We start from the raw sequence: 19743 nt of genomic DNA on the forward strand, positions 1-19743 counted from the left end.
TTTGCCGCGTTATGGCGTTAATGTCATTTTAACGAGATTAACGCTGACAGTGCTAGTGGGAACACAACGAATATGACAGCACATTTACGCTGACATCATCCTAGTGCAAAGTGGAAGCAGACAAAAACAACAAGCACGCATGCTACAAACTTTACCCGAGTCATTTAGACAGCAGTTAGCACATGAGTCTCCTTATGGGGACCTGATATGTTTAATATGCTGCTGAGAGTATAGCCCAGAAGAAGCGTATAGTATAGCTTTTATTTTGGAAAGAGCCATTTCTCTGTAATAAACTCTCTTTTCCAAAGATGAGTGATTTCTCGATCAGATCGATTAATTTTTTTTAGTTTGTTGTTTCAGCAACATTAAATTTAAAAACTGTACTTTTGAGTTAAAATATATATTTATAATTTTAATAAATGATAAATTAAAAAGGCATGAACATTTTGTTTGTATCGAAAAAATACCGAACCGTGACACCAAAGTATCAAACCGAACCATGAATTTTGTGTATTGTTGCACCCCTAATAAGAACCAGCTGGAACTCATAAAGGATCACGACAAAGCTGAAACAATGCTGATTTTTGTTTTGGTTATGAGATGTAATATTGTTGTACTAACAATGTAGTAGTACTAATCTTCTAATAACAGAATACCACACATGAGTCGCTAACAGATTCAGTCACTTTGAAAACATACATCATATATTATGTAATATATTATACCACTTTTATATGCTACAATATATCAAAGAGGGTTAAACTTTTACCACACAGACAACATAATAATACTTATTAAAGTACACAAAGTATATGTTCTTCTCTGTCTGGATAAAGAAAAGAAAAATCTTTTCAAAGATAGATCTCGCACCAGCATTGTTATAATATAAGCACTGCTGGGTGCAAAATATTCATTTTTTGCTATTGACTACAATTTTCAGCCATCCAGAAATTACAGGAAAGGCTTCAATGACTTCATCAAAGTGTAACAACTGCATGAATTGCTCATTAGACTAAAAGTACTTCAATATTTAACAAACAAAACAGAACAAAACAAAACTTGCTAACCCTGTCATGTGGTGCTTATAAATACATAGTAAATTTGGGAAACACACAAAAAATAATAATTAAATGGCCTCCCACGAAAGAACAACCAGAAATGTACGTTACCTGGCAATATGATGTTATGATTTAAAATGCTAGCATGATTTTCAGAATCAAATGGTAGGGCAGTGTAAATCAACAGCTGTACATAGAATGGAAACATTATTACTCCCTTTTTGTTTAAGGACTTATTCTAAAATTTAATTTCATCACTTTGGCTTTTTTTTTTTTTTTGGTTTTTTGGCACGGAGGGAGAAGTCTTGAGAAAAGTCTTGAGAAAGACAGGGTTTCTTTAGTGCTGATCCAATTCGGTTTAATAAGGTGGTGGGGGGTGGGGGGATGTTGGAGCATATTCCAGGATACAGTGTGGACAGGTCACAAGTCCATGATAGAATGAAGCAAACTGATTTGCCATTTAATCTGTTAGTTTGCTGTTTCTTGGCCTAATTATTCCAAGGCTGTGACATTTTGTGTTTTAATAGTTTTTTTTTTAAAGGTATGTTGACTTCTTGCTTTAGACTTATGAGGAATCAGGAGGTCCCAGGAACACTAAACACAGCCTTTCTTTTTACAGCTCAAACTAACTGGTGACTTAGATAACACAATGCACCGCAGACGAAACAAACACTAATCAACTTTGTACAAAACCCTCTCCGTCATTCCTGAATAAGTATAAAATGTTTCATCATAGCACCATCAAACCATACAGTGTGTTTGCAGAGATACAAAATTGCTGCTCTGACTACCATTTCTAAAGTATTTAGAGGAAGTGAAAACATTCAGACACTGAAAGTTTGGTTACTCCTTGTGATCTAAAATTGATTTTATCAGCTGTATATTAGTAAAAATGTGCTACCCAAAAAGCTATTGTTTATGAAAGAGTGATTCTATTCCTTCACAAATAGATAATGTAGTTTAATGTGTAAAACTTTTGTGAGACTTCTGGGTTTCACTCTTAGAAAGACTGAGGATTCAGGAAGTGGATCCTTTAATAAAGCAGTGAAACCACAAAAGGATATCAAGGACATTCTTTCATTTATGTTTTTAATCTTGGAGGGGAAAAGGGTTATTATGCTAACAAATGTAATTATTTTAAAATGAATAATTAACTTGTGTGAGGCGTAACCTGGCGTACCTTGTTAAGACAGAGTTTATGTTAACCTGCTGTTGGGTAGTAAGACATCAAGAAATAAATCTTATGCGATAAATCTATAAAGTAAATTGTAGCTAGAATAGTTTCTTGGTAAATACAGTCCAAGTTCGTATTTAAAGTAGAAGAAAAGGGTCCTTCTATTCAGGCTCCATTTCAAACCAGAAAGCCCTGTTAGCTTCAAACAGCTTTAAACTGCCACATTTAATCGTAATAGCCACTCATTTGTAAATTTGCTCCAGAATCAAGTCTATCAAATCTATAATAAACGCATAATTGCAAGAGAAAATGACACCTGCCTCCAAACGCCAGTATAAACAGCGGGGCGGGCCACTCGCCACTACAGCCCCTGCTAGCCACACCTCCTGTGACGATGACCCCCGCAAATACACGTGACATGCCCGTATGGGAGTCACGAAGGTCCCGCCTTCCCGCTCCGATTAGCTGCTCACGGGGCGCTGCGAGTTTTCATCGGCCGACGGAACTGCCCTTCAAACCGAATTCCATCGCTGTTGTCTTAGAGATATGACGTCAAATGTAGTTTGTAATGAGGCCGAGACCAGTGAGTTCGGAAAAGTAGCTTTTTAAATAAAAATGCGCCTTAAAGGAAGAGGAATTGAGGACATGCTTCTATAATTGTTTTCTTTGATTTTGTACAATTTTTTGAGGGGGTAGTTCCATGTCTGAAAATGAGCACAAAATGGATTAATGTTCACCTCACATGAATGTTGAAGTTTAAAAACAAAACACTGTTTAGACAGCTTGTAGTCTACATGTTTTGACGCTGTGTGTGAGAGAGATAGTGGAGAGAGAGAGAGAGGGAGAGAGAGAAAGGAGGGAGTGGGGGGCAGAGGCAGTTCGTCAGATGAGGGGAGGAGTCTCACTGACAAGAGGGAGACTGGCTTTTCTGAGTTTGTCAGCTCCCCCTAAAATAGCAGTCAGCGTGTAAATGTGAACTGAAATTACGTTTATCCACTGGAGTCACCGATATAGAGTGTCTATATACAGCGACTGACTTGGGAGTAAAGGTGAGTAACGGAAATAGAAACAATGTTGCGGAGTGTGGCAGCGATACTGTAGCTACAGTGAGAGTGAGTGTAGAAAAGCGCAAGAGGGAGACGTAGAGTGGATTTGGGAGACATTAGGAGACATCTATCTATCTATCGTAGCCTAATAACATGTAGCTTTTGCGAGAAGACAGCGTAAAAAGTGGCGTCATTTAATATAAGTCACACTTGGTAATTAGTCGCTTTCCGTGTCGTAAAATACCCAAGTGTCGTATTTTGGGGGGGTGTAGCTAGACGCGCGCGCTGTTGATATCTGTCAATTGTTAAAAACTTTTATAGGACTCATCTCTAAGCCGGTAATAAGTTGTACTAGAAGCTCGACTACATGGTCGGTTTGTCAATTGTGAGTCTTAAAACTCACACAGATTCTGACTTGTTGTCCAGAGTGTGAAATGATTAGCCATACTTTGTAAAACGGGCGAGTCTCCTGGGGGAAAATAGTAATCAGTGTGTATATAATAACACTGTTGAGCCATCACACTGACAACATCAGGCGAGCTCACACGGTGACAGTGGTAATAAAAAAGTTGTCTGGCGTGAGTTTACTGCAGATTGTATGTTTTCCTTAAACACCTAACCTCCTTTAATAATAAAAAAAAAGTAAAATAAAATGCATTTTATGTATGCAGGGGTATTTTTTAATTTGTAGATGTACAGCATTATAACGTGAATAAAAAAACTTTTTCTTTCATTAGAGCAATTGGCATGATAAAAGTCAAAGCTGAGGTAGTTGTCTATATTGTATATGTACACATATATGTACTATATATTTTCATAGTTAGTTGAAATAGATGAAGGGATATGCGACTGGTTAAAACTGAAATATGCTCAGCCAAAGCGTGCCCAATCAAGTGAATTGATGTGAGATATTTTAGATGATCTTTGACCTTAAAGATTTCTCCCTGGTTAATAAGATCACTTGAAGGTGACACATTTTATGCATTTAAGTGACAGGCATAGTGACAGGGGCATCGCACCTTTAAGGTAAGCTGCATAAGGATCTTTGGCCAGCGGAGATTGTGCGAGAGAACCTTTGCTGCCTGGTGTTTCTTTGAATCTCTGGCACTCTGGTGACCTTAACCCCTGGCCAGAGTGGGAAATGGCCAACGGTAACCTGACCTTCTCAAATGTTTCTAGTGTATGCTACACCCTGCATAGCTCATTAATATTGCACAGAAGGAGTAGTTTTTATTCAGTTGAAACTGAAAATAAGACTTGAAATTGTCCTTATTTTATAAGCTCATTCATGAGTGGATCTACTGTGTGGAAAATATTTGGTTGTGCTTCACATTTGAACGTATAAACTGCCTTTTGTGTGGATAAAACCCAGCAAAATCAAACTTATGTTTTGCCGTGTTGAAAAAAAAAAAACCCCCTCTGTATGTTGCATGCATATATAAAACGTGACTTTGTCTTTACCACAGTTGTAACTATTTTACTGCTTACAGTATATTACCCCCTTATCAGGTTGAACTAATGACAAATTTCATTGTTTTTCTAGGGGCACGAGTTGTTACAGCAGCATGAAAGGGTACTTGCATTTTCTCACTGTCCTTTTTGTGCTACCGCTACTCTGAAAGCATGCACGTTACCGTACCAGCTGGTTGCCAGTGATTTCTAAAGCAAAGCATTAAAGCACCCTCCAATCTGCAGTCATTAGCTTCTGTGCTGCCCCAGGCCTCGCCAGTAATGGGCCTTGTTGCTCATGATCTACATCACGTGAGCTCCTGTGTCTAATGTGTGGATGAGGGATTTTTTCATCGTGCTGAAATGAATATCATTTTAACAATTTATGTCATGTATTAGTCAAAGGAATGAGTATGAAGGCACAGATAGGGCTGCCGTAAATGTCTTTCTCACGTGCGCTGTGAACTGTTGCACTAACCTCAGAGACCTCAAATGTTCTATAGCGTCCATTAGACAAGCACACAGAAAGCTTTGATAATATGAGAGTTTTGTCCTGTATTTATTTAATCGTTATGGCTGGTATTGCACAATGACTACCAGTGTTTAGTAACTGTTTTAGCCTTGTTATATGGGATGTTTGTGTGCCCCTGCATGCCTGTGTAAATGTGCGTAAGCGCTTGTTTGCGTCTCAGCACAAGTTCTCAGTGGAAAGGGAGAAATGAGAGGTGGTGACGGTGCGAGGAATGGGCAGCTGCAGCATCTTTTACTGCACTCCTCATCCCACTTCAATCTCAGTGTCTCAGCTTCTCCTTCCAGGAGAAATGTGGAGTGTGTGGGCGAGTCGGATCTGCAATTAACGCCGGTTGTCAGAAGGAGAATGCTGGCGTTTACACGATGCCTCTGAATCACTGAGTGAAAGTCTTTTCTCCTTCACTCTCCTCCTCCCAGGACATTTTTTTTTCAAGGAGGACAAAACAGCAGAGAGCTGAAAGCCAAGGATGCATTGAATAAAAAATAAGAGATAGAAGCTGAACATTCTTGGCCCGTTAAAGAGGATAGTGTTTCTCTGGTTGTTTGGTAAGCCAAGCTGTTCTTTTATGCTGCAGATTTCTTAAGAAAATTAAGGCCCTTATGGCTATTATAGTATTATACAGTGTAGTTTGATTGCTATATTTATTTTAAATTTCTTGCATGGTTATTTATCTGTCTGTGTTTTGAATCCCTAGTTTTATTTTGTGAATCCTTGAAGTTGTGTCTATACCAGGCTAGTTATTAACTTTAAACTCATTATACTGTGTTCTCTAGCACCCCCCCAACACCGCTCCAGCTGTGTGAGTTGGTTTGGTCCGTTAAACTTGCTACAAGATACTGAGTCTGTTCACTGATGGCAATTAGCTTGAGGCGACACTTTTTTTTAAACGCACAGTTGTCTTTTCTCTGTTTTTCTTCTTTGCACGGCTATCGTTCTTTTAAATTTGTGGTATGCTTTTTTTTCTTTGCAAGAACTTGAATTAATATCTATGTTTAAAAGAGTCAGATGCATAACAATAATCAGTCTTCCTAACTAAAACATCTTAGCGTGAGTCATTGTTTGTTGGAACTCCTTACTGGAGCTGTATCATCAGCATGGAGATTCCAGCGTTCCTCTGTGAGACCTGGAGGTTGGATGCAGAATCTTGAGCCTGGGAGATAATGTTTTAGGCTACAGCTAACTGTAGACTGCTCCCAATGGACTATTAATTGTTATTATAAATATATACATATAATTACTCATGTTTAGTTACATGTTTAGTTACATGTTTTCTTTTAATTTTGTTAATGCTAATCAGATCAGATGTCTGATAAATTCTGGACTGTGGGAGTCACTATGGGTCTTTGGTTAGTGCCGGTGCCTTACTTTAAAGACAGAACATTCATGTGTTGTGACCGTGAACCACTGATATGGGCATGAACTAGCACTGGGTGACTGACAACAGCAACTTGCGTGAAGTATCTGACTGATTAAAATACACAAAATAAACCGAAATTTAATTAAGATATCACAAAGCCTACTGGCAAAACTTGTGCTAAGGCGCTGATAAACAATATAAAATTATTTAGAAAAATTATTTTAAAAAAATCATAGCTCTTTGATTGAATGCTTACATTTAATTGACAGTTATAAACTATGCTCATCATCTCTAGTATTTTTTAAAGCTCTATAACAGCTCAGAGGGTGAAGGCATTACTCACTGAGGTACTGTTTGTATAGCAAGACAGCTAGCAGTGACCTTTCAACTGTCCTGCCCTTGACTGAGACCTCTGGTGGTAAGCCACCCTTTTGGCTCACTCAGCACATGTGCTGCTGAGCAGGGCAGAGCAGCTTAAGGCCGCACCGTCTTTTCCTGTCTCTCCTGCTCTTTCAAACAAGGCCTGGCTGGAGGTCTCTTCACCTCTGCAACCTGGACCACACAGGAGACTCAGCAGGAAGATCCTCACACAGAGCCACACTGTAATGCTGTTAGCCTGCTTTTGCCACTGTAGCCTGTCAGTTTATTTGCATCCATAATACAAGCAGACTATAATGGTGAAGAATCAAGTCTTAATGTTTTTTAAAATAAAATTATGCTATTGCTTTTTTTTAAACTCAGAATTTCTTGGTTTCTTGGGTTGTGGCTACTGTGTTAAGCATAAACTGGCCTTGCACAGTTGGTGTGGTTTGGGAGGGTAGACTGTGGAAGCATGTGCTAGAGCAAAGGTGATGACTTTAACAAGTAAAATCATTTAACACCTTTAAGATGCCTCCTCGCCTCTTTGACTTTCTGGACTGCACGAAAAACCACAGAATCACACTGTGCTTCATTTCTGAAGTGAGTGAGCCAAACTCAAAAGACGTAGAGCGAAAACATGTGCGTCCCGTGCTTTCAGTCAGTATTTTTCACCTTGTTTTCATCTTGTTGTCCTGCATGGAGACCCAATATTAGTCAATGATGTAGCTAAACAATATCACGTACAAACCTAAGCTGAAGTTAAGAAAGACATGTCTTTGCTGAGTTGCATTTTAGCCGCATCTTAATGAGACTTTGAAAAACACATAAATCAAAGGAATATATTATAATATAATTTACTAGATCAAAAGATCTCCCATGATTGCTAATATACCCCACTGTATTGAATTACTCATGCTCTACTGTAGATCTTAAAAAGCCTCTCTCGCTGGAGATTTAACTTCTCTGTCTTTGTATAGAGTCGATGAAGTAGAAGCCTCATCAACAGACAAACAATTGAACTGTGTGCAAAGTAAAACTTTCTTCAAAGTCTGCTGTTGTCTAAGTGATGGAGGTGTTTACTGTGCTGTTAGAGAGGGCTAATATAGGCTCTTTGGTTCATCAGTTACAGCCACTTAATCTAGCCGTCCATTAGGTTACCAAAAATAAAAGTCGAATGCATTAAAAAGTGTTTATCAATGGCTGGTGTATTCATTACAGCTGTGAGACTTAGGTGTCACAGCTCATACACAAAGCCCATTGACTAAAAGTTCAGTAGCTTCTGGGAAGGAACAGTTGGATCTCCTGCAGCTGGACCGGCCCTGTGGCCAATTCATCTGCAGGAAGAAGGCCTTGTCTGTAATATCCTTGTTTTTCTGTCTGTCTGAGAAGCTTTGTGAACTAGAACAGCTGGGGGGATGTGATTCCTCCTATTATTCTCCAGCACACATCAGCCATATGAACAGGGAAAGGAAGTGACCCCAGCCCCCTCTGCTCTGTGGAAGCTGCTCTGGTTCACCGCAGGGCTCTGACTTACAGTTTAAAGTTGTCTTCCTCTCTACTGTTTGAGCACAGCTATAGCACCATGAACATTGCAGTGAGTTATGCATTTGAGTTTCCAAACCATTGTGCACTGAGTATGTTTTTCTGTAGATTCAGGATGATGAGATTGTCTTTTTTATGTTGCCCACTTAAGTTAAAGTGCAAGTCTGGCCGAGTTCAATAGCTACATATCATTTTACTTCTGAAATCATCCAGAAAATTAAATATTACTTTTTCTTTCTTGTACATAGTCAGGCTATGTTTTCTTCTTTTCTTTCTTTTTTTGCATTTTAATTCAGTCAAAACTTGTCCCTTTAAATCCAGGGCATTCAGAAATGATTGTCTTTGCATCTCCAGTCTCCAAATCCCAGCTCTTCATAGTGTGACTGTGATTGCGAGTGAGGTGTTGAGTCTGCCCGCTGTTTGTGCGTCTGCCCGTCTGTCCTCTTCCTTTCTCCCAGTCCACTTTCCATCTGTGTGCTGTGGGCTGCCGATCTAGGTGAAAATAGTGTAGTGTTTCCACTGGCTGTTGCCATCCTGGATTCATGTCAGACTGGGTTGTTCTTTACTTTGTTTCAATCCTCCTCTGAACCTCTGTCACTGGTCCAGCTTACAGAGGTGTTCACAGCGGGTATTGTGATTAGGGAGGTCGGGATTCATCATGAGCCGCTGGCCCTGGGATAGAGGGCCTGAGGCAATTAGCTATTTGAAGCTGGGACACAGGACCAGAGCCTCTCCAGGAATCTTTCTGTTTCCTGGAGAGACAAGTTGTGCGAAGGCCTTTGGGGTCTTTCTGTCTTCCCCTTCTCTGTCTCTCTCTGTGCATGTTTGCACACAGTGTTCATGTGACAGCTAACACATATCATCTGATCTGGGAGAAACTGTAGGCTATAGCTCATGAAATACCCATTTGATTATTTGCTCAGTGAATGATAATCATTCATGTCAATACATATCAGACTAGAATGGGCAGATCTGCCTTGCACATTTTCAGGAAAAGCCTCATTAAAAATGATGTTTACTGTCATTCACAAAAGCAAAGTGATAACGTGAGTGATTATTAAAAATGAAAACTGTCACCCACTGTGACCTGAAGGAGCCTTAACAACATGAAGCACTATGACAAAATGATTTAGCAAAACCTACTTTTTTCTCTCACACTTCCATCATCTCTCAGCCATGTGGTACGGAGAGATGAGTGAGTAGTTTCATTATTTTAAATGTAATATAAATGAAATGAAATGCATGAATCACAGGTCTGCATGCGATCATTAAAAGACCAATTCTATAACATAAAATTATAAGAAAAAAAAAATCAGTGCTACTTTAGCTAGCCTTTTCACTGTTGTTATGACTCATGGCCATCCTCACTGCTCAGATTGCATAAACCTTTTATGTAATGGAACACTGTGGGAAAGAGGCATCGAGTGGAAGATAAAAATGGGAAGAGAAAATCAAATATTTATTCTGAGCTTTTTAATTTTTTTTCCCATTAAAAGCAGACATTCTCCGAAGACACCCAGTCACCATACCCCTAAACAATATGGACCCCATGTCTGTGTTCCAAAACATGCTTTTTATTTAGTAAAATCTTCATGTGGATTTCCAAATGCTGGTGGAGAATTGGATATCTAGAAGTTCTGTGTCTAATCTCGGTTCCCAGTGTTTAAAAAAGACATGTTGGGATTGGGTAAATGCGCTGCTGCTGAGACGCATTATGCATAACGTCCCTAATATCCTTACACTGTGGATTCCCCCTGGAGGAAGATCTTGGTTCATCTTTGCTGTTTACCATTTCTGAGTTGCGGTCTGTGCAACATCAAAAGGCTGCCATGACACTTAACACAGCTCACAGGCTTACTGGTAGGTTGGGGGGGGGGGGGGGACTATTGCTCCCTATGGGTTTGGCATTATTATTGTTCCCTGGTGAGAAGTCCATCTTATGATAGACAACCGTGCAAATGGACACATGCCATCATACCAAATCAGACCACAGAGCCACACTGTAATTCTATGCAAATTTATAAACCTCTAGGAGCATGCATGCATTAGTTTTTATTATTCCATGTGTGTTTGTGTGCAACACAGTGAACAGAGCAATAAGCAACAAAAATAATGAAATACTGAAAATAGGGAAATACTGAAAATACTTCATCAGTTAGAGCAAAGGGGTAACACAGGAAGTGTTTGTTTATATAATGTCCTCATTGCTAATGTGTCATGTTAAGACGATATCTTTTGAAGCTCATACAAAGTCACAGGGAGTATGGTGATGGAGGGATTTTCCTCAGATACACAATCTGTATTAACAGAGTTAATATGAGCTGAGCAGTTAGAGGTTAATATGTCAAGTGTGTTTAGGATGACATAATTTTTCGTGACTTTAACATAGCACGACTGGCTGATTATAAATCATTTATACACATCAGGAGTTGAAAAGTTTCTTAAGCTGAATCATGGTGTGATACTATGGGAAATGCTGTTGCCTAAAGAAATTCCAAAATCTAGTTGAACACTTGGCCTCTGCAAATACAAATAAGAAAATATGTTATAAAAACTCATACTGTGACTCAGAGTCAATATCTGTACTACTGTTTAACATACTTTTAAACAGTAGTACAGTAGTACGGCTTTTTTCAGAAGCACTACTTGGCGCATAATGTGCCACTTCAACAGAGCAGTCTTGGTGGTTGGAGAACAGACTGCATGTAAAAAAGTGGGTGTAACCCATTCGTTTCTGGACTCCAATTTTTCTGCCTGTTGCCATCTGAAGTGATTATATGTAGATGAAAGAAGGGGGGAGAGCTAAGTTATCAGCCAATGCTAGAAAACTTGTTTTGCAAGCTACATCCATAGCCTTTATGATCACAGATAAATACCTGCTAATTAGTTCTCAGTAACAGACAAATAAAACACTAGAATTTCATAACAGAGTGGTAGGCAAGTACCCCACATAGAAACGGACCAATGAGATGTTGCTTACCAGAAAGCTACAGCTGCCAGTTGGTATGGACATTTCCCACATAATGCAATTTTTATCAGTAAAAAATATATATCACATTTTCAGGGTTTAAGGTTATAAAGAAACAGTTGTAAGGACTGTGATAAGGTTGGGCGATTGGACAAATTTATTGACTATTGACGACAGGCTGAGCCTTTCACCAATTGTTTTTAGAAGAGCGATTTATTTATTTACCCATGAGTAAGTTTGCTAATAATGTTGGTTGAATGTAGAAGAAATAGTCAACAGAAAAAATAATAGCGCTGCTTTAATGGCACTATCTTGCAGCTGCGAGCAAATGCAGCCTCTTCGGGTGCACCCAAATGCAGCGATTTCTTTACTCAGACTTATAATAGAAAGGAAGAAAGAAAGAAAGGCAGTAGCCTATGTTCAGAAAAAAAATTATTTAAATAAAAAAAAATGACAATGGTGGGGAGGGAGAAACAAAGAGAAACTGGCTTCGTTTTTTAACTATAACTGTATTTACAGGCTGTTCCAGTGTTTATCTGTCCTACACACTCGACCAAACAACAAATACAAAATTAACCAAATAGTAAGTTAAAAATCAAAATGTCTCTTCCAGAGAGCATAAAAAATGTTTTGACATAAAGTTAAGTCTTTTGTGTGATTTGTGGCGTCTCAAATAAATAAATAAATGAATAATCCAAAAAGTAGCTATATTAATACTGAAACAAACAAGAAAAGAAAGTAAAATATTCCCTCCAAACAAAACTTATAAATTTTAAATGCGCAAGTCAGTCCGTCAGTCCTGCACCAAAGTAGCAGGTTAGCATGGAAACTTAAAATGTAAGCATAGACAGTGAGTCCTGGTATTTCCAGGTTGCTTGATTGAAAAAAGTGCCTTTGCACAGTAATTTTTCTTAATGATTTCTCAAGTTGGAGATTAAAAAACAAAAAGCAGAACAAGACAAGTTTATTCGACCACCTGTCATTAAATCTAGAACACACAAATATCATGGAACTGTGTCAAAAATTTGTTTAAAATTCAAAAATACTGCATTAGATTAACTGAATTCACATTTTTAAACCAACATTTAAACCATCACACTGGACTTCTCTGAGAAGTCAAAAAATAAATCAAGCATAACATTCAACCACTAAAACTATTAAACTAATATTTCTGTTTAGAAATACAAGCAAATAATTGTAATTTGCAAATTAACCAAAAGATAATGATATACTTTACTATTTTTTTCCAGCTTTTTTGTAAAATTGTAACAATAGCAACAATAAATATATTTTAGCATAAAAATATAATTTTGATTAAAGAGCTTGCGTATACAGGTTAACCGTTAAAACATTAAAAAAACGATTTTGGTAATTGCCAATTAATATAAGGTAGCTGTGGCATAAACCTAACATTAGGTCGTGGGCTAACGCAGCCTTTAATCTCAGTGTTTAAACACATTTTTCAAGTTGCTGAGAGCTTCAGGACGTCGGTAAGTTTTATTAAATAACCATCTGGAAAGCCAGGAACTAAAATGTTGAGCTCTGTAACTTAATAGTGATGGTAATATTTTAGAGGCAAATCCTTATGCTAACAGGACAATATAGCAACTTAACTGTATATCTATGTCATCAAGCACATCCATTTTTAATGAGATATAATTCATCATCCTGTCTGTGCATCGAAGAAGTTATCATGATTTTCTATGTTCATGAAAGTTTGACTCAAATATGCATCAAGGGATTTACCTTGAGGAGGAGAGTAGCTTTTCTACATGAAATGGATATAACTGTTAGGTGAGGGTCATCTCTTTATCCTTGAGAAACTGAGAATCCATTCATTGGCTGGGCTTGAAAACCTGACTGACGCAAATGGATCATTGGGAATAGAAGTGTCCCAGCAGTAATTATGTTACAACGCAGCTGCCGCACACTACCACACTACCACACTACCACAGAGGTGGGTTGGGATGGGTGCGGGGTGCTTCTTTTAGTCTTGTTTCCCTTACATCTTTCCACATAGTTAACACAGTCATACTGTCTTCTCTCTCACACTTCCCTTCTCACTCTCTCTCTCTGTTGTTTTCTTTCTGTCTGTCTTTCATTGGCAAAAACTGCCGTCAAACCTAAACACACGTGAGCTGCAGTGGAAAGTTTCTGACTAACATTTATCCTGATCTGCTGACTGAATGTCTCATCCTTCTGTTAAATTACTCGTATAATGAGGAAAAAGTTGGTATCACATCATGTCACCTATTTGTCACTGTTGTCTTCCTGGCCTCTAGATCCCTACTGCCTATGCCTTGAAGCTAAAGCAAAATGTCTGTTTCGGGTTTTTTTTCTATTCTCCAGGCCTCCGTGGCACTAAGTCAGTTAAAAAAGAGACATGAAATTAATGTAATGTCAATGGCGTTTTCTCACGAAACCCCAAGGCAGTTAGTCAAAGTCACCTTGCATAGTCCTCTCATCCCCTGACAGTACTGCGAGAGTGAGATGGAGGATGTCTGTCTGCTAAGGTTGTCAGCATATGATGTCCTTCAGTTACAAGTTGTTATATCCACTCATCGTCATTCATATTTTGCAGATTGAATATGTGTGTGGTGTTTATCTGAAGAGCGACATCATTTCCACTCAGTCGTCTATACAGTATGCTGTAGCCCACAGTGAAGCGTATTCTCAGTGAGAACAAGTTCATCCTGTGGGGCTCTCTTTCCTTTTGATGTCATTTTGCAGGTGATAAGTAGCTTTCTGTCTCCTGGTCCCTGTCTTACACCACCATCCCCCAGCCCAAGCAAGGTGCTAGCAGCATGGAGGATTGTTTGAACTTGCATTGATCCATTGTGGGATTACAGCTGGGTCATTGGAGAGTTGGACTGAGCTTCCAGTCATCAGGACAGATTAACCACTCGCTGTCTGCTTGGCTGCCATTTCAGTGCAGGCACTCACTGCTGGCTTTGTGACTGTCCCTACATGCAGGTCACTGTTTGCTTTTGAACAATGCATTTTTATACTTTCTTCATCGAATTAGCTTCAGACTGATTTAATATGTAGGGAAACGTATTACCTAATGCAATAAGGCAAGAAACATTCTAACAGTGCTTAAATCTGTAAGCAACCTATGAAAGACTTGCCATTCCTGATTTCAGTCTCAGTGTTTTGGCCTGCAGGATCTTCTTTAGTGCAAACTGTATGAATTTTGTTTTTAACACGTTCAAGGTGTTCATATCATAAGCATTTTAGCCTTTCCTTGAAATGATATTCAAATCTCTCCTGTGTGAGAAATGTCACCCCCAAGCTATGCTTTACAGAGGAAGGGGAAGTGCTGCAGAAAGTCCATGTTTTGCAGACTGCCCCACCTCTCTACATTTCTCAAAGCCTCCTTTTTCACTTTTTTGTTCACATGCCCTTGCGATAGCTCATGTTAATTATGTCTCATTAGTTGCCTTGGAAACTGAGGTGAGGGAATGTATAACATGAGTTTAAAGAAAGGGAGAATTAAAAAGAGACGATGAAAAATAAATCATGAGAAATGGCATGAAAGAATAAAAAAAAGAAAGAAGGGGGAGGGCAAAAAAAGGGGGGGGGGGGGGGGGATAGAGAAAGTGGTTGTTAAAGGATCAGCCGTGTGTCAGATTAGCATCAGGAGACATTAACACTAGTGATGCTGCTGGGGCCACAATACTGCCTTTCACTGCTGGAGAGGGAGATAAGCGCACTCTCACAAAAGGGAAGAGGGAGAGAGTGTGAGAGGGCTGGCTTGCCTCCACTCCCCTCAGGCCAACAGCCCCATTTACAGGTACAGCACCTCCTGATTAAAGCGAGAACAAAGAGGTGGATGTTCATTTCCTACTGCGCTGGTGTCAAGGCGCCATTGAAACAAATTGGTAAAACTGTGGATTTAGGCCGCTTCGCTTTATGTCTTCAGTCTGCCAGAAGCTAATCATAACCGAGCCACAATGTTGACACTTTGAGTTTGATACACTTAAGAACGTCGTCATGGATTATTTCACAGAATCTGTGTGTCAATGCACATCAGATTACCGTGTGAGGCTGTTGCATGCTCGGGAATGTACTTCTGTCTTAATCATGTTGTTTATATATTAACTTGAGTTGTGAGCACCGTGATTCATTCTTATGTAACCATTGGAGTGTTTGAATAACTAGAAAAGGCCTCTGCCTGCTAATTGTAAAGTGAGCGGCCAAAAGCATCCTGTGCACGTCGTCCGGCCTGTGTAATGATCCTTACAGTAAACACAGTAAACAGACAGGGCAAAGCCACGAGAGATGAGCCTCTGTTGTTTAGTCTTCGACTTACATTCAGGATGATAATAAGGGGAAGGATCAGAAGGGAGGGTATCCCCAAGGTGGTCCCTCCCTTTCTTCCTCCCCACTGCCTTGCCCCGCTCCCTCTGTCTCCCCCGCAGAGGGGCACTTTGAAAGGTCCTGAATAACAGGAAGTCGAGGGGCAGGAAGTTAAGTTTTGTCTGCCCACGGCCTGTGGTAGGATACTGAGGCTAACTCTGCCTTGCACAGGAAGTGCAACTGTCACGGCTATGCTTAAGACTTTGGCTGCTGTCCATCACCTTCAAAGAAGTTGAAGCGCGCTTGCTGCGTATAGCTACATATGGTGGGTACGTCTTTAACACAAGCCACATAGGATGAATCTTCAAAATCTTCTTTGACACATTCTTATTATATTATGACGTTTGAGATGTTGAGTGAAAAAAAAAGTTTGTAGTTTATAAGCTTCGTTACGGACTAACTGCATAGCGCTGGCCTCGTTTTTTGTTCATTAGGTACATCTCACAACAGAAATGTAATTTTATGTTACCTTTTATATAGGGCAGCAGATGAGAGAGTAATGGTTCAACTTTGTGTGGAATGAGCGCAGGCTTACAAGGAGGGAGGGAGGAGGCTGGATCCAGTAATTACACTGGGAATTGAGCATGTTTTATTGATTGTGAAAGGGCTAGACCTGTCACCAAGCCTCCCAGTGTCTCAGTGGTCCGTCTTAAGGGAGGAGGAGGAGGACTAGCATTCTTGTCAGTTGACCAGTGTCGCACCTCATCACAGAGGATCGCTGCGGCTCTGTTAATAAACAACTGCAATGCTTAGTCACTTGTATAGGCATGGCATATTCTAAAACTGCATGTTTGTTTAACAGCAGGTATAGTAGGGGATGCCATATTGACTTTATGTCAAGCTGTGGCCGTTGCTACAGTGACATGTTCTCTGCACATTGATTTATGTGTTACAAATGTTTGGTAAGCATCTTTCAGAAGTGCTGGATTGGTTTATATCAAAGTGGACCAGGTGTGTCACATCAAGGTCTTTGTAATGTAGTGTTGTTATACAATGTGCTGTTTTGTGTGCACAAACTAAAGCTTTTCCTAAATGCAAAATCATTTAGTATATGTGTGGCTTTTCATGAAAAAGCTCGAGGTAATGTTGGATTCACAGTAGATATGGTTTCTGTACGTGGAGGCAGCCATTCAGATACGTGGGTTTGTAGAAATGTTTCCTGCAGTGTCTTTATGAAACTGCAACATTACAATGCATCAACCTCATAATGACAGACAGCCAAGAAGAGCAAAAAATGTAATGCTGGAAAAACTAACACTAAAGCTAACATTAGTGAGCCGCATGAGTCATTTCTAGTTTTACAGAACTGGAAACCTTGCACTATCTTCCAATCAGATTATTGTGCAGCACATGCAGAAGGCAGAGAAGAATAAGTGGTAGTATTAAACATGCGATCTTCTAGCTGTAAATCAACAAAGCGGAATAAAAAAGTGTATTTAATATGGAACTTTGATGCTAATCCATTTACCTCGGTCACTTTCAACACCGTTCATCCATCTCCATGCATCTTTGTGCAAACAAGGTGACTTCATCTTCTTCGTCTACTTTGCTACTATCCACAGAATGTTTTATAATTTACTGAGTGGAACCTTTTGCAGCTGGTAAAGGACCAATGTGTATTATTTAGTGGCCACTTGCAGTGAAGGTAAGAAAACAAAAACCCAGTTATCATTTTAAGGTAATTTTACACAAATTAAAACACTCAAATCGCTGCCAGTAGACTTCCACTAAATCACTCTGCTGGAAAGAAAGAGGTTTTACTGTTGACAGTGAGTTTACAGGAGACAGCTGCGTGACTATACTGTACATTTTTTCTAAGGTGGGCTCATAGCCTCATATGGTATCCTGGTTCTGGTTCAGTGCTTTTCTCCTTTTATGTTTATTGTCTATGTCTCTGTTTCCTACGCACATGCACACTCACTTGTACAAAGAGCACATGATTTAGGCCATAAACAGATACTCTGTCCCATTCCAACACTCACGAGAAGTTAAGAGTGTCACGCAGAAACACGCACTCTGCTACAGTGCAGACATTGTTCTACTTTGTAATCTGAACATCTTCTGACATGTTTATCCGGTTGGTAAGACCAGCTGAATTATCCCACTCACTTCAGGACGTTGAAATTGCGTTATTTATTCTACGCCAAAGTATATTGTGATAACCACAGTAACACATCAGTGATTGCTGTTGTTCAAGTCTTGAAAATAATGTTTTGTTAGTCAAAATCTAAAGTGGCTAGCTAACTTGTGATGAATATGGACACTAAGTTTGGAGCGTGGCACACCTGCAGTCTGAAGGCTCTCTCAGCTTGTCATTTCATATCTGTGGAAGATAAAATGTCACGACACAGCCTATTATGCCTCTAGACTTGAACTGTCCTCCGGTGACAGCTCCTCTGCAAAACGGGAGGAAAGAATGTGTACGCGCTGCTTATACTCGCATTACACTGAACCTATTCACATATGCACACACTGAAATAACAGGCCAGTGGTCAGTTCAGACTAGCCTTGGCAAGTGATTAGATAAAACATCTCAAAACTGACACCATATTCACTTGCACAGATAAAACTTAACAAACACAGAGGAGGAGCAAAATGATGTTCTCATAATCTTTGCAGATAAAATGCACCAGGGTGGTGAGTTTTTCTTTCAAGTTTTGAACTTGTTTGTTTGGTGTTGAACTTGAAAATCGCATATATTTTACTTTAAAAGAAGTAAAGTCACTGAATTTGGCAGTGTAGCTACTGTATTGCTACAGTTGTCTCCCATACTAATATATTAAACTTCAGGGTGGCCAGTGTATTTCTTTAGTGGAATAGACACCCTTTGCCCAGGGCTCCCTTTAATTCAAACATTAGTTTGTGTGTAAAATGCTGAATGAACAAGAGCACTGTCATTCTCCCTGGCCTGTTGTGATGTGGTTTGGGGAAATTCTTTGTGGGGGTTCAGACAGTTTCTTTCCTGGCTCAGACAGCCACGCGTGGGAAGTTAGCAAGGTGATCTCAGTCAAGTTTGCCTACAGTGGAGCCCCGATTCAGACAGCCAGACACCATAATGCCAGTCCATCTGTAACCCATAATGACTGTGTGCCACTGCAACTGGTCATTTTCGTTTTCACTGCCAAATCGGCCCCTGGCTTCCTCACCTCGCAACTGCTGACTGCATCTAAAGGCCAGAGTTGCTAACCTTTCTACATTTGTACTCATGGGGGAAATATAGTTGTTTGGACATTTTCTATTTGCTGGGTGTAAGTGATGGATGTGCCTCCAGGGAGGGGGCTATATCTCTTCTTCCAGAGAAGTAGAGACAGGACAGAGTTAGATGTTCCTTGGGGAGCACTGTGGTCTGAACCACTGGCCAGGTTACAAGCTCATATGGGAATATATTCCAAATTCTTTTTATCCCTCTGGCTTATCCTGTAACCCTGGAGATTTCAACCACCCTATTGTAAGACCAAACTATGCTCTCCCTCTTCATCATCTTAACAGCAAAGCTGGCATCAGTGTAACCAAGCTCAGACCGTAAAAAAAATATTACTGGCTGAGGAAGGTACAGGTTTTTTTCAAATAAATCAATTTGTTTCAGGAAAAACTCTGCTATCAAAGCCAGTTACCAAAAACGTTAGTTATGCTATGTATTGCGCATCATTTAATCCCAGTCTGTCACTGGTGTCCCTTGATAACTTTTATGTGGCCAATATAAACGTTATGGGATAAAAAAAAGAATGAACTACTGTACATTTCATTCTGTAAACCCAGAATTAGAGAAAGGGAGTGTCATGCATAGAGTTCAACTACTCTGTTAAAGCCGCCAAACCCAACCTGCTCCCTTTAGCATCGTGTATGCCTGCTTTTAACTGTGTGTGAGTAACAATCCAGATGGTCCCTCTCCTAAGAG

General features: G+C 39.6%; 1 protein-coding gene across 7 annotated transcripts in view; it reads left to right on the top strand.

The window, feature by feature from the left end:
• mef2aa (myocyte enhancer factor 2aa) overlaps positions 1 to 19743 on the top strand; it is a 64637-nt gene that overhangs the window by 1066 nt on the left and 43828 nt on the right. For 3 of the 7 annotated variants that reach the window (XM_040025652.1, XM_040025654.1, XM_040025653.1), the window contains exon 1: positions 3110 to 3281. The exons of 1 other annotated variant lie outside the window; for it this stretch is intronic. The gene's annotated coding sequence lies outside the window, so the exon portion shown is untranslated. 3 more of the 7 variants (XM_040025651.1, XM_040025648.1, XM_040025650.1) reach the window with 3 other exon arrangements.

The sequence above is a fragment of the Simochromis diagramma genome, unplaced genomic scaffold, assembly GCF_900408965.1.
Source record: "Simochromis diagramma unplaced genomic scaffold, fSimDia1.1 OVJJ01000293.1, whole genome shotgun sequence".
Lineage (NCBI taxonomy): Eukaryota > Metazoa > Chordata > Actinopteri > Cichliformes > Cichlidae > Simochromis > Simochromis diagramma.